The sequence below is a fragment of the Bidens hawaiensis genome, unplaced genomic scaffold (genome assembly GCF_021521415.1).
Source record: "Bidens hawaiensis isolate Kalapana, Puna unplaced genomic scaffold, B.hawaiensis_p1.1 tig00025555_1, whole genome shotgun sequence".
Taxonomy (NCBI): domain Eukaryota; kingdom Viridiplantae; phylum Streptophyta; class Magnoliopsida; order Asterales; family Asteraceae; genus Bidens; species Bidens hawaiensis.
The window spans coordinates 258,226-270,654 of record NW_027494078.1 but is presented as its reverse complement, the minus strand read 5'-3'; the positions used below and the strand labels follow the sequence as shown (position 1 = coordinate 270,654).

At 34.5% G+C, this 12,429-nt stretch overlaps 2 pseudogenes; both read right to left on the bottom strand.

The window, feature by feature from the left end:
• Positions 1-1,727: 1,727 nt before the first annotated feature.
• LOC143571716 (SKP1-like protein 1B pseudogene) lies at positions 1,728-2,186 on the bottom strand (annotated as a pseudogene).
• A 3,920-nt stretch (positions 2,187-6,106) lies between these two features.
• LOC143571731 (SKP1-like protein 1B pseudogene) lies at positions 6,107-6,571 on the bottom strand (annotated as a pseudogene).
• Between the last annotated feature and the right edge of the window lie 5,858 nt (positions 6,572-12,429).

Genomic DNA, 12,429 nt, shown 5'->3' with positions numbered 1-12,429 from the left:
CGTGGCAATTGACTAAACCAATTAACCCATTTACAACCTGTCAACTTGTTTACAACTTACCAACCCGTTTTACACGATAAGATAAAAGGGTTATATATACAGGCTGCCCTAGGATTACATAAATTTAAATGTGTTTGGGTTAGTTAGGATTGATGTCAACTCGTCAACTCGTTTGCAACACACCATTAACTACGATGACTCTCCATATAATGCCCCACATCGCAGACCATAGTAATATCTTATGTCTAGGTGCTAGCTGAGTGATAAAAGAGGAAAAGTAGTCGGTCGCCGGAGCCAATCCAAAAAACAATAGGGTTATTGAGGAGTTCAATTTGTGAAATATTTTGGGACTCATTGGACCCAATCTGTGTAAAGTCCAAACTAGACCCACGTACTTCTAGCAACAACGACGGACCCAAAATTCGGTTTTTATTATAGGAGAAACCAGGGGCGAAGCTCAATGGGGACCGGGGTGGCCCGGCCACTGCCGTTTTCTTCGTTAGTAGGGTAAATTTTGCGATTTTTCTTGAAAAATTTTATAAGTATTATGCGCGGTTACCCTGATGTATTTTTCCAAAATGCAACCTGTCACCACTGATTTTATTTATAGATATAATACTCCATCGTTTGATTTTTTTTTCTAAAATATGGCAATATTTATAAACAAAAGTTACAAAATAGTAGTCGAATAGTAAAAGATTTGTTTTAATACATATTTTAGGTCTTTGCAATTCTTCTTCTAGGCATTCACCCATAGGGTTGAGATCGGTATCATACCGGTACCGGTACCGATACCAAAATATTCGGTTCGGTACCGGTATTGAAGGTAAAATTTGTGATATACCGATGCCGAAACTCAAAACTTGTGTACCTATTCGGTACCAACGGTACCAAATCTGTACCGATTTCGGTACCGGTACCAATACTGAATTTGCTTATCCCTACTCACCCTTCCTCTCGCATTATCATGAATATTTTAAGTCTTTGTTGGTTAAAAATTATTTTGTTTTTTTATTGTAAGAACAATAGTTTGAATAAATGAAGAAAAATTAGATATTTAGATGTTATATTGTTTGATCTGACCCGACCCGAATCACCGACACGAACCGGTTCGTCGACCCAAAGATTTTTTAGTCCGTGACTTCGGTCACCCCCGTGACTAAGTCCAAGCTTCGCCACTGGGAGAAACTCAATAGATCTATATGTGGAAAACAAGGGGTCCTAGTGTAAAGTATCAAATAATTTCTTTATGTTTTATCAAAATATAAAGAATACATTCATCCAAACATATAATTAAATAAAAGATATTAAAGGAAAGGAGATATAGATGAACTATAAAAGATACAAACAAATATTTACCAAATATATTTTCTAGCACTAAATAGATGTGTGGCATAATCCAATTACCGGACGTGGATGTTAATTAAGAAATCTTGGAATTAGGCTTTCACATCATGGAATGATGCATCGAAATTTTGTCGCTTGGAATTTGATTATTAATTCCCTATGTCATGTTGTCAATTAATTTCTTCAACCAAAAATAGACTAAAAATAATCACCATATATAATAGAGGTTAATTATACAAGAAAAAAAGTAAGAAAAAAGTTCAACATTTGCATAACATAAAAAAAAATGCCAAGTAAACATAACAACTAATAATGAATAATAATGAATTAATGATAATGAATACTAATGAATGACAAGAAGCTGATAATAATCCGGATCTCTACTCAAATGCCCATGGATACTCGTTGCGAACTGCGGCTTCTTCCTCAGGGGTGAAGTCATTCTTGATGTTGAAAGTCTTTCGAATCTCTTCAGGAGTTTTGCCCTTGATCATGTCAGCCGCCTTTTGACAGGTCAGGCCGAGTAAGCCTTTGATGTTGAGATAATTTGCAGCCTGAATTAAAGCAAAAAGAGTTATTTGATCATCGACGTCTTTAACAAACTCTGAATCAAACGATTTAAGAGCCTCATCCTTGGTAGATGGTTCCACATGCTTTTTACAGTACTCGATAACCATGGCCAAGATCATGCTGGTGACGTTAGGGAGTGGGATGCCAGAGCCGGTACAGTCATCTTCGATCATGTGTTTGATTGTTTGTGACTGCAACGCCACCGCTTCTTCAACTTCGAATGTTTCTCCGTCTGAACTCTTCAACAAGATGGTCTTTTGCGACGACATTCGGCTTGTATTCGTTGAGTCGTGGTTTGTGAATGAGAAGAAAAAAGAGAGGAACTGAAACGGTTTATATAGGATGAGATGGAGGTGATACATTCGGTAATAGGCCCATATTAATGTGCAAATCAAATTCTTTTTTTTTTTAACTTTACCTCACTTTTGTTTTAGTTGATGGGTCATGGTCCTTGACTCCTTGTAGCTTCTTTTTGAATTATTTTTTTCCGGTTGTCACAACTTACAATTGTATATATGCAACTATGCTAGTGACATATATGCTAATCATGGTAATACACATATTCCTATTTACAATTTTTTTTTATCTTTTAGTCAAAACATATTATTTGGCTTATTTTATTTGTACGCTCCATATTTCTCTAGTATAGATTTATTCGAGGCGTATAACAATAACCTTAAAATGTCAGTCTGTGAATGCGAGTGTAAGAGCTTGTCGGGAAGTAGGGTTGTACGATGCGTGTAGGCTACACGCATTGTATTGGGTCATCTCGAGAACACATGACGTATAGGTCGGACACGATGACCGATATGCCACATGTTCCTTAGATCATACGCAGCGTAGAGGTATGATGACATTTGTTTTGGTCAAAACGAAATATCTAGAATTAAAAGACGAATTATAAATTTTAATACCATAGTCAAATAATTGCATAGTTAAGGGTATTGAACCGAATCATAAAACTAACCGAACATCAAAACTAAATAGGACAAATGTATCCAAGTAGAGGTACGATAACAAAATGTCACACACAATTGCTCTAACAAGATATGAAATTAACTAATTAGAGACAAATTTTTTGTTATTTTCTTTAAAAGGAATTGAACTTTTCATTTCATTATTTTTCTCTAGCACTTTGGCATTTGCATTCCTATTTTCCTCGTTTTTCTCCACCACTTTAAGTTTTTCACCTCTTTCTATTTTCCCTAGTCTTTGTGTTTATTTCTCTTGTCGTAGTTGCAATATTTCTTAATTCAATAATTGTACCTATTGGTTTTAATGTTGATGTAGATATTAGTACATTAATGGATTTACGTTTTAAACCGAACTAAAAAGTAGTATGTTTAATTTAGTTCACTATCAGTTCTTACTTTCACTCATGACTATCAATGTTACAAGATGCTTCAACCGGTTGCAGTAATTTAACCATACTTTTAAAAATATAATGGTATAATGTCTAATTACATAATACTTATTTTTGCATAAATATATTGTGTTAATTTATTATGATTATTATCAAGTATTTCTAAGCACATATAAGTTACAACTCAAAACAAATATTTACACCATAGGGTGTTCAGATATAATACTTTGTGAACACCAATATGATCACATACATGAATCTAAACCAAACCTAAAACCGACAATCTGAATTAACAACGATGCAATAACATAAGGCGGCAACGACGATGGTAGAGTAATGTAAGTAAATAGAAAATTGATTATCAATATTATCTTTATTAGGTTTTATCGACTAAATATCTGAGTATTTATGGATAAATTATATCGCTTAACTTTAATTCCAGGTTTATTTATTAGTCAAATGTTGTCTTAAGAAACAAATTTATAGGTATATAAATTTGAGAAATTCTGCCTGATCTACCTATTCATGCTATTTAGTAATAACAAATTGTTGCATTTATTTTTTATTTAGGTTAAATAATTATGTAATTTTTATTTTTGTTTATAATTATGACACTTAACCACAAATCACTCTCTAAAAACAGTGCCTTTTTTCTCGTGAGGGGTGAGCCTTTTTATTTGTTATGTGGGCTTCCTAATTTTACTTCAGCCCAAATCATACTTCTAAATCCAATTCAATTATACCCATTCTAAAGTCCACACCTTAACTTGTTTTATTCTTCCAAAATTATTAACAAGACTATTGAAACTTTAAACTCCAACTCCTTTGTTTCCTTTCCCTTTTCTTTTACTCATTCCCGCGATGTTAAATTAAGTAAAAACAATGTATTTGACAAGCGTGTAGGTGCATATAACTGAGAATTGATATGCAATAAAAGGTATAAAAATGCACTTGTCAATATCATAGCATTGCTTGCCACGAATATCTACATGCCGAGAAAGGGTGTCGCATTGTAAACGATAGTAATATCTTATCTCAATCCAGAAAACAAGCAATCTGGTTGTTGAGGAGTCCGATTGGTAACATATAAGGGACTAAAAGTCTAAAAGCCAAAATAAGAGTTCAAAGAGTAAACAAGGCCCAAAACACTGTATTCACATTTTTTAGCAATGCCGTCGGCCGAAAATTTGTGATTTTTGTGTTGTTGATCTACACCTAATTCAATGAAAGAACAACACATGGGTCAATAGATTCATTAATTATTTGAAAACAATGGGTCATAGTTTAAATTTAAAGAATCAAATAACTTATTTATCGAAAAATTTTCATAAATAGTATTTTTATTAAAATTGTTTCAAAATGGTATGGTTTTAAAAGATGGTTACAAAAATAGTGTAACCGTGGTTTGAAACCACGGTTTGAGTATTTTTTTATGAATGTGTCAGATGGGTATTTCAAAAAGTTATAATTTTGATTAAAATAAGGCAAGCCGTGGTTTCAAACCACGGATTGCATAAAAAAATATAACCCAATACCACTTCAACTGTGTGGTGGTTTTGCTGTCAAGCCGTGGTTTGAAATCACGGTTTGTATTTTTTTAATGATAAGTATATATGTTCACACATTTTGTTTTGTTTCTGTCAATTCATAATTTCAACCGAGGTTTGGTTCTTTTCTTTTTTCTCTTCTTCAATTTATTTAGGATCTTCAAGTTTATTTTGTTTTTTCTCTTTTGAGATGACATCTCACTATTTTTCACTACTAGTCACCTTTTTTGTAACATTTTTAGTCACCTGCACTACATACTCATATTTTCCATACTATCCATTTATGTACTATATTTTTCATTTGAAAGATTCTTTTGAAATTTAGTAGTTATTAATACATGCAATATAATTATATACATATATTGAGTATGATATACTCATCAAACTCTTCATAGAAATTACGAGCTTCGTATACACCAGTGTTGTGATATTAGAAAATGATCCATGAGTATCTTTTGGTCAAGTAATTTCGATTTGTTATTTTTAGTTGAAAATCATCGAGCCTAACATTTGTTTCACGATAACAATTTTAATTAAGAACCCCTGATAGTTCGGCGTGATGATCAGAGATTCTGAAAAAGAATTAGACGTAAATCTATATAGGAGAACGTCATGCACCACATATGGTAAACATAAAAAAGTTTGAACGTTACTCGTATAATCGGCATTTAAAAAAAATAATAAAAAAGATCAGACCGTGGTTTCAAACCACGGCTTGACTTACAAAACCACCATATTAACACGAAAAGCGGTATTAGCCTATTAGGTTACTACTTTTGTACAATCCGTGGTTTGAAACCACGGGTTGCTATATTTTAATCAAAATTATTATTTTATTAAATTCTTGTCTGACACATTAAGAGAAAAGTACTTAAACCGTGGTTTTAAACCACGGTTACACCATTTTTATAGTATCTCTTAAAACCACATCATTTTTTAAACAAGTTTTTCAAAAGCCCTATTTATGAACATATACATCTAAGAATACAATTGAATTAGAGATATTAAAGGAAAGGAGATTGCCAATGTATCTAATTATTATTATCAGTTCAGTTTTGATTATTGAATTTCTCTCTTGTCAATTAATTTCTTCAAATTAACCAAGAAAAAAAACTTGTAATTACGACTATATATGGATCAAGAATAAACTCATAATATATATTCACCTTAATATTTATAGAGGTAGCACAAAAGAAACAATTCAACATAATAAGTACTAATATCTGAATAATCCCAATGCCAAATAAACATATATAACTCCTAACAAAAATCAGGATCTTTATGGCTCAAATGCCCATGCATACTCCTGGCGAGCCGCAGCTTCTTCCTCGGGTGTGTAATCATTCTTGATGTTAAATTTCTTGCGAGTCTTTTCGACGGTATTGGCACTGGTGATCATCTCGCCCACCGTTTTGCACGCCAGGTCGAGTAATCCTTTGACGTCGAGATAATTTGCAGCCAGAAGTAGATCAAAAAGAGTGTCTTGATCCACTCTAACAAATTCTGAATCAAACGATTTTAAATCCTTGTTGTCGTCGGTGGTCGATGGGTCCATGTGATTTTTACAGTAGTCGATAACCAAGGCCAGGATCTTGCCGGTGACGTTAGGGAGGGGTATGCCGGAGCCGGTACAGTCATCTTCGATCATGTGTTTGATTGCTTGTGATTGCAACGCCACCGCTTCTACAACATCGAAGGTTTCTCCGTCCGAACTCTTCAACACGATGGTCTTTTGCGATAACATCTTTTAGGGTTGTGATTTGTGAATTGTGAATGAGAAACGATTAAGGAGCAGAAGAGGTTGGGATGGCGGTGTAAATCAAAATATTCTTTTTTTTTACTTTACCCTCTTATTGTATTAATTTGTTGCACCGTAGTCCTTGTAGTTTTTCTTTACTTGTTTTGGTTGTTACGATTTGCAAGCCATCTGATTCAATAACTCATTTTTTTAAAGCCATCCTTTCTTTTTCTCTTTTACATTTTTTTTGAACGGTGACTTTCGCAGTTAAGATATATTACATTCCACGGTCCAACAGGAGGAGGAGCCCCGCCACCCCACTCAGGCCAGACTATGTTGACATAATCGGGATCCACACTGGCATCCGAGTTTGGCTTGGTCGTTCCCGGTAAAACCCAGTTGGCTCACCCCGCCCGAAGGTACGACATGTTTTTTTGCTCAAAGAAAATCCGGTCAGAATCAGGACTCAAACCCGGGACATCTGGGTCATCCATCATGTTCCTGGCCATTGGGGCAAGCCAGGTCTTTTACATGATCTCTCAAAAAGTGTTAAAAAAATAAAAAAAAAACATATATAAAAATAATCAATAAAAACTAATTCTTGTAAAAACAAACCGAACCGAGCAAGGCTTTGCTCGTGCTTGGTTCGTTACAAACCGGACCGAGCCGAACGCCTCACTTCCAAACCGAGCCGAAATCGAACGAGCAATTTTCGAGCGAGTATTGAGCATTTTGGACAACCTTAGTATTATCCCTCACCAAAAAGATAAGAACCACCAAAAAAATGTGTTCAATGACACGCATTGCGTGTCATTAAATGGACCTTGTGACATGTATATGTGTGTCATTAAAGCCCATGGCATAAATTGAATATGACACGCTTCTCGCGTGTCATATCATGACACACTTTAACACCACCCATTTGTGACACACGTTTTTTACATGCATTTATGACGTGCTTTTAATATTGGTGTAATTCGCCTCTGTGTATTCGTGTTTGCCTCCCCCGTCCTAAGTTGAAAATTAAACAAAAAAACTTTAGGTCAAATCATGAGTCAACCGTTAGTTACGGTTTTTTGACTCATAGAAGACGCCATGAATAAAACCATTAGCATATTTTATACTAAGTTAAAATAAACCGAGATTTCACATAAATTTTTATAACAAAAATGTAATTGCTTTATATTTTCATTTAACTTTAACTGAATAAGAGATCGAAGATGAACAACTAAACGAACGGGGTTTTCTTGTCCGTGTTCATTCGCTAAGAAAATGAACGTATTTGTGTTTTGTATGTTCCGATGTTAACAATATAAACGAGCGTTCAAGGGCGCAAATAAACAAATATAACTGAACACAAATGAACGAACAAAACCGAATTAGAGCTAATGTCCAATAAGCCTTCTGCAGTTGACCTTTACTAGTAATCTTTATCTTCTCAATATATATAATTTATGATCAAGATTCATAAAAAACCATATAAGTGTAGCATGCCCATAAAAAAACAACCCTAAATTAGCAACTACTTACCACTCTCGCGGTTGTTAACCATTGTTGTGTGTGGAGCCTTTGAGAAAGATCAATTTAAGCCGATATGAATATAAAAATGGGCACAAGCTGTTCAATACACAAAATCCTCAAAACATTAACTATGCACATCAAATACTTAAAAAATAATTAATTCGAAGGATACCAAAATGAAACTTATACATATATAAAAAAACTAAACAAAATCACGCTCGTAACTTTTATAACTGCAGTATTGCAACTCACCTTTTGTGAGTTGATGATAAATTATATTCACACTACATCAATTTCTTTTCACATTTTCAACCACAAACCTCTTCTAACTTTTGTCCACTGCCATCGTTTGCCATGTTTCAACCACAAACCTCACAACCTCCGAATTTTCTTTGTACTTCTTTTTGCCATACCTCACCAAGCAGCTAATATACATCTCTATCCTTGCATAACAGACACAATTTAATAGCCAGATTATCAACACTCATACATAGCAGCATTACAAACATAACAAACATTTGCAAAAACAATTTAGATGAGTCTTGCTCGATAATAGTAGGAAGCCCACGCAATTGGGATCCTACTCGAAACCACCCGACCTGAGCTAGATTACCAAACCCGACCCATCTAAACCAATTTGACTTCATTTGGGTTTGTATTTATCTGTGATCAATTACCTAAAGTGATCCAAAACCCGAATTCGACATGAAAAAACTAAAATCTGTGAGCAAAAATGAACTTTTTTTTATTTAACCCGAAATCGATTAGCCCATCGTGTATTGAGTCGGCCAGATTACGTTGTTTAGGTTATGTGTTGTTGATAATCTATCCAAATACCGACTATATATATGATGGGTTAATCGGGTTAAAGGTATAAAAAAACTCATTTTGATGAAGGAATAGTCGTTCAAATAACAAATCTACATATTCTAATAAAGTAAAATAATTTGGGACACGTGTTACTTGGAGATTCATTCCTAGCCAAATTTCTCGCTCAAACTATTTTCTTATTTCTATTGAAAACTTATATATGTCAACATAATTAAAACATATCCATTCACCATTTGTTAAATAACTAGTTACCTAAATTATAGAGATTAGAAATACACGGGTATTTTTGTTAGTATAATAAAAATATGTGTATCTTTAATGAAATCATATCTACATTGTTATTATTAAATCAATTTATAAACACTTTTCAATGTATGAGATGAATGTGATAAAAATTAATGAACGATATTTATGGGTCTAAAACGGTTTTAAAAAAAGAAGAAAAAAAACTTATGAATGAAAAACAGTGTTATTCTCACATATTCATTCAATCTACATGGATTCATGGAGTTCTCATTCATGTATTCAAATATGTAATACAACAACATGTTTTAGTCATGCCAATTTTATATATGATGTACTCTTTTTATGTCATTTATAATGAAACATCTTATCATATTTTGTCAAAATTTGTTATTTATTGAAAAAAAATATAATTACAAATTATAAAATCACTAGGCGCATCTTTTTCGTGATATGAATAAACTGCATGAGAATGCACCACGTATTCGTATAAATATTTCGTTAAAAATATAATTTAAAGTTATTAAACTATTTAATTTGATAAAATATAGGTTTTTTTAATTTAATTATTTTATTTCTATAGTTTAATTGCATTTATTTAACTTCCCGTGCATCACACGGGGATCTAAAGCTAGTGTATTATATATATAAAAAATAATGATTAACCTTGAGAGCGTCAACAAATGTATATACCAAGATTTCAATAGTCTTAATACTACATAAACATAACAAACAACGATGACTAACTAGTGAATATAACTAGTAAGCCAACATGCCCCTACAAGTTGAATGTGATAATGAAAGGGGCATTCAACATAAGCTTGGACCGGAAGGGGTGAGGTGATGGGTTGGTGGAGGAATAGTGGAAGCGGGTGACATAGATGGTGGAAGAATTGATAAGAATGGTATGATATTACTTGCAGGATATTTTAGAAGATAGTCTCATGAAAGAAAACGTGTTAAGAAGTGTATGTGCGATGATTGTGAAGATCATAACATGAGTTTCCTTAATGATTAGGGGTATACCCAGGAAAAATATATGGAATGGATTTAGGGGAAAGTTTATCGATCTAATCGAATATCCCAAAGGAATATATAGCAAATACATCGAAATGCGTGTAAACGAGTATAATCATGTCGAGATTGATATACAGACTCAAAGTTACAAAATGATCAAGAGTGGGGAATGCAATCAGTTAATGAGGAAGGTTGTGTGGCGTAAGCATCATACCCAAATTTTGGTGGTAGTTTTTCATAACATTTAAACCTCGACTAGTGCTACACAAATGCCGAAAAGCTTATCATCATAGAAGCAATGAAAGATGGTCCCAAATTTCACAGTAAATGAATTATTTATATATGAGAGGTACTACAATACAAGACAAAGACGGTGAAGTGTAAGGCCCCGTTACCGGTAGCCTTACTTTGGCGTTGGATTTACTCATAAACATAGTTCTAATCATCAGAGTTATTAAAAACGTTCGCGGAATATTAAACTTTCATAAAAACATTACATATCAATCCATAACTTGTCTTAATAAACACATTATCTTTCATAACATAACAAGTCTTCATATGCCAGACTCTTATTCTTCTGCCATGTCTCAAGCCAGCTGTTTCATTCTACTCACCTGCGTGCATACTAAAAGTCAGCTACGCTAAGTGAGTTCTAGTTAATCATACAACATACCATACATTCATTACTTCATACTTTCGCACATACATTATATCCTCTTACTTCGTACATAGTATATATTCTTACCTTCACACTTTATTCTAATTTCTACTTTACATTATCCTATTCTGCCTCGAATATTATTAGGGTCCGGTCCCTTGTTCTGCCTTGAGTATTATTAGGGCCCAGTCCCTTTTCTGCCTCAAGATTATAAAGGGCTCGGTCCCTTTCCCGCCTCGAGATTATAAAGGGCTCGGTCTCTTTTCTGCCTTGAGTATTATTAGGGCTCAGTCCCTTTTCTGCCTTGAGTATTATTAGGGCTCAGTCCCTTTTCTTCTATACCTGGCTACTTCTTACATTCATTCATGACATGCGTACATATCATTCATACATTATACATAACATTTTACCATAATCATAACTTGACAATACGTGCAATATCCGAAGATCGTTCACGTACCGACAAGCAGTCAATCATATCCTTCACATAATTCACATAAGGCATACACTTATCACTTAGGATAAGTGTATTAACAAATCACATCGAGTATGCACATAGCCCCGAAAACATAACAAGGAATGGGGCTAGAAACTCACCTGAATGCGGTTGCGTTCACCGCTTACGGTCATTCCCCTCTTTAGCTGTGCACGACTAACTGTATAACAATTACGCGTATTAATTACTATTACTATCCATATCGTATTTCTAGTCCAATTATAACCCTCAACGGACGGGGGTCCGGGGGCAGCGCCCCTTGCAGCGGGGTCTAGGGGCGGCAGCCCCTAGCATGGTCCAAGGGGCAGAGCCCCTGGCTGGGGTCGAGCTGCCAGGTCAACTTGGAAAAATTTTATTTCTATTAGCTGTTTTATCGCATTTCCATTAGCATTTTGAATCATTAATTAATTTGCTACTTAAAAGTCCAAGGGCTTCTTTGTAATTAAATCATTATTTTCTAAGTCTAGGGACTGTTCTTGTCATTCCATTAAACTTCTAATAATGAATTGGTTTATCTTAGCGAACTGATTCCTATAACGAATTGGACCTTTTAACGAACTGGACTCCTTAACGAATCAGTTCCATAGCGAAACAGTCCATATAACGAATTAGTCCATCTAATTCTTTACCTCCCTTAACGAACTGGTCATAACGAATCAAGGGTAATTCTTTACCCTTTTCCCCTAACGAATCAGAGACGAACTACTACTAGTTCGTTGTGCTCCCTTATGCGAATCAACTAACGAATCACCTTCCAATTCGTTAAGTTCCCATAGCGAATTAGGGTTAGGTCGACATTCTTTACCTCATATTAACTTTTCGGCGCCGCCACCGGAAAGCCGCCAGAGAACCGCGGATTTGCTGGAAAAACGAGTTTTAACTCGTTTTTCACCTTTTTCGTCTCGTTCGATCCAGATCTGAGCTAGGGTGACCCCTAAGCTCATCATAGGTTCGGCTTATACCCGATTTCACCTGGATCTCATGACTTAAACGGTTTAACGGTGTTGACTCGTCGTTTCGTGATCATATCTAACGGGTTTAAGCTCATACAATATCATACTATCATTACCTTTGATCGGTGGTTGGTTTCTTTCTTGA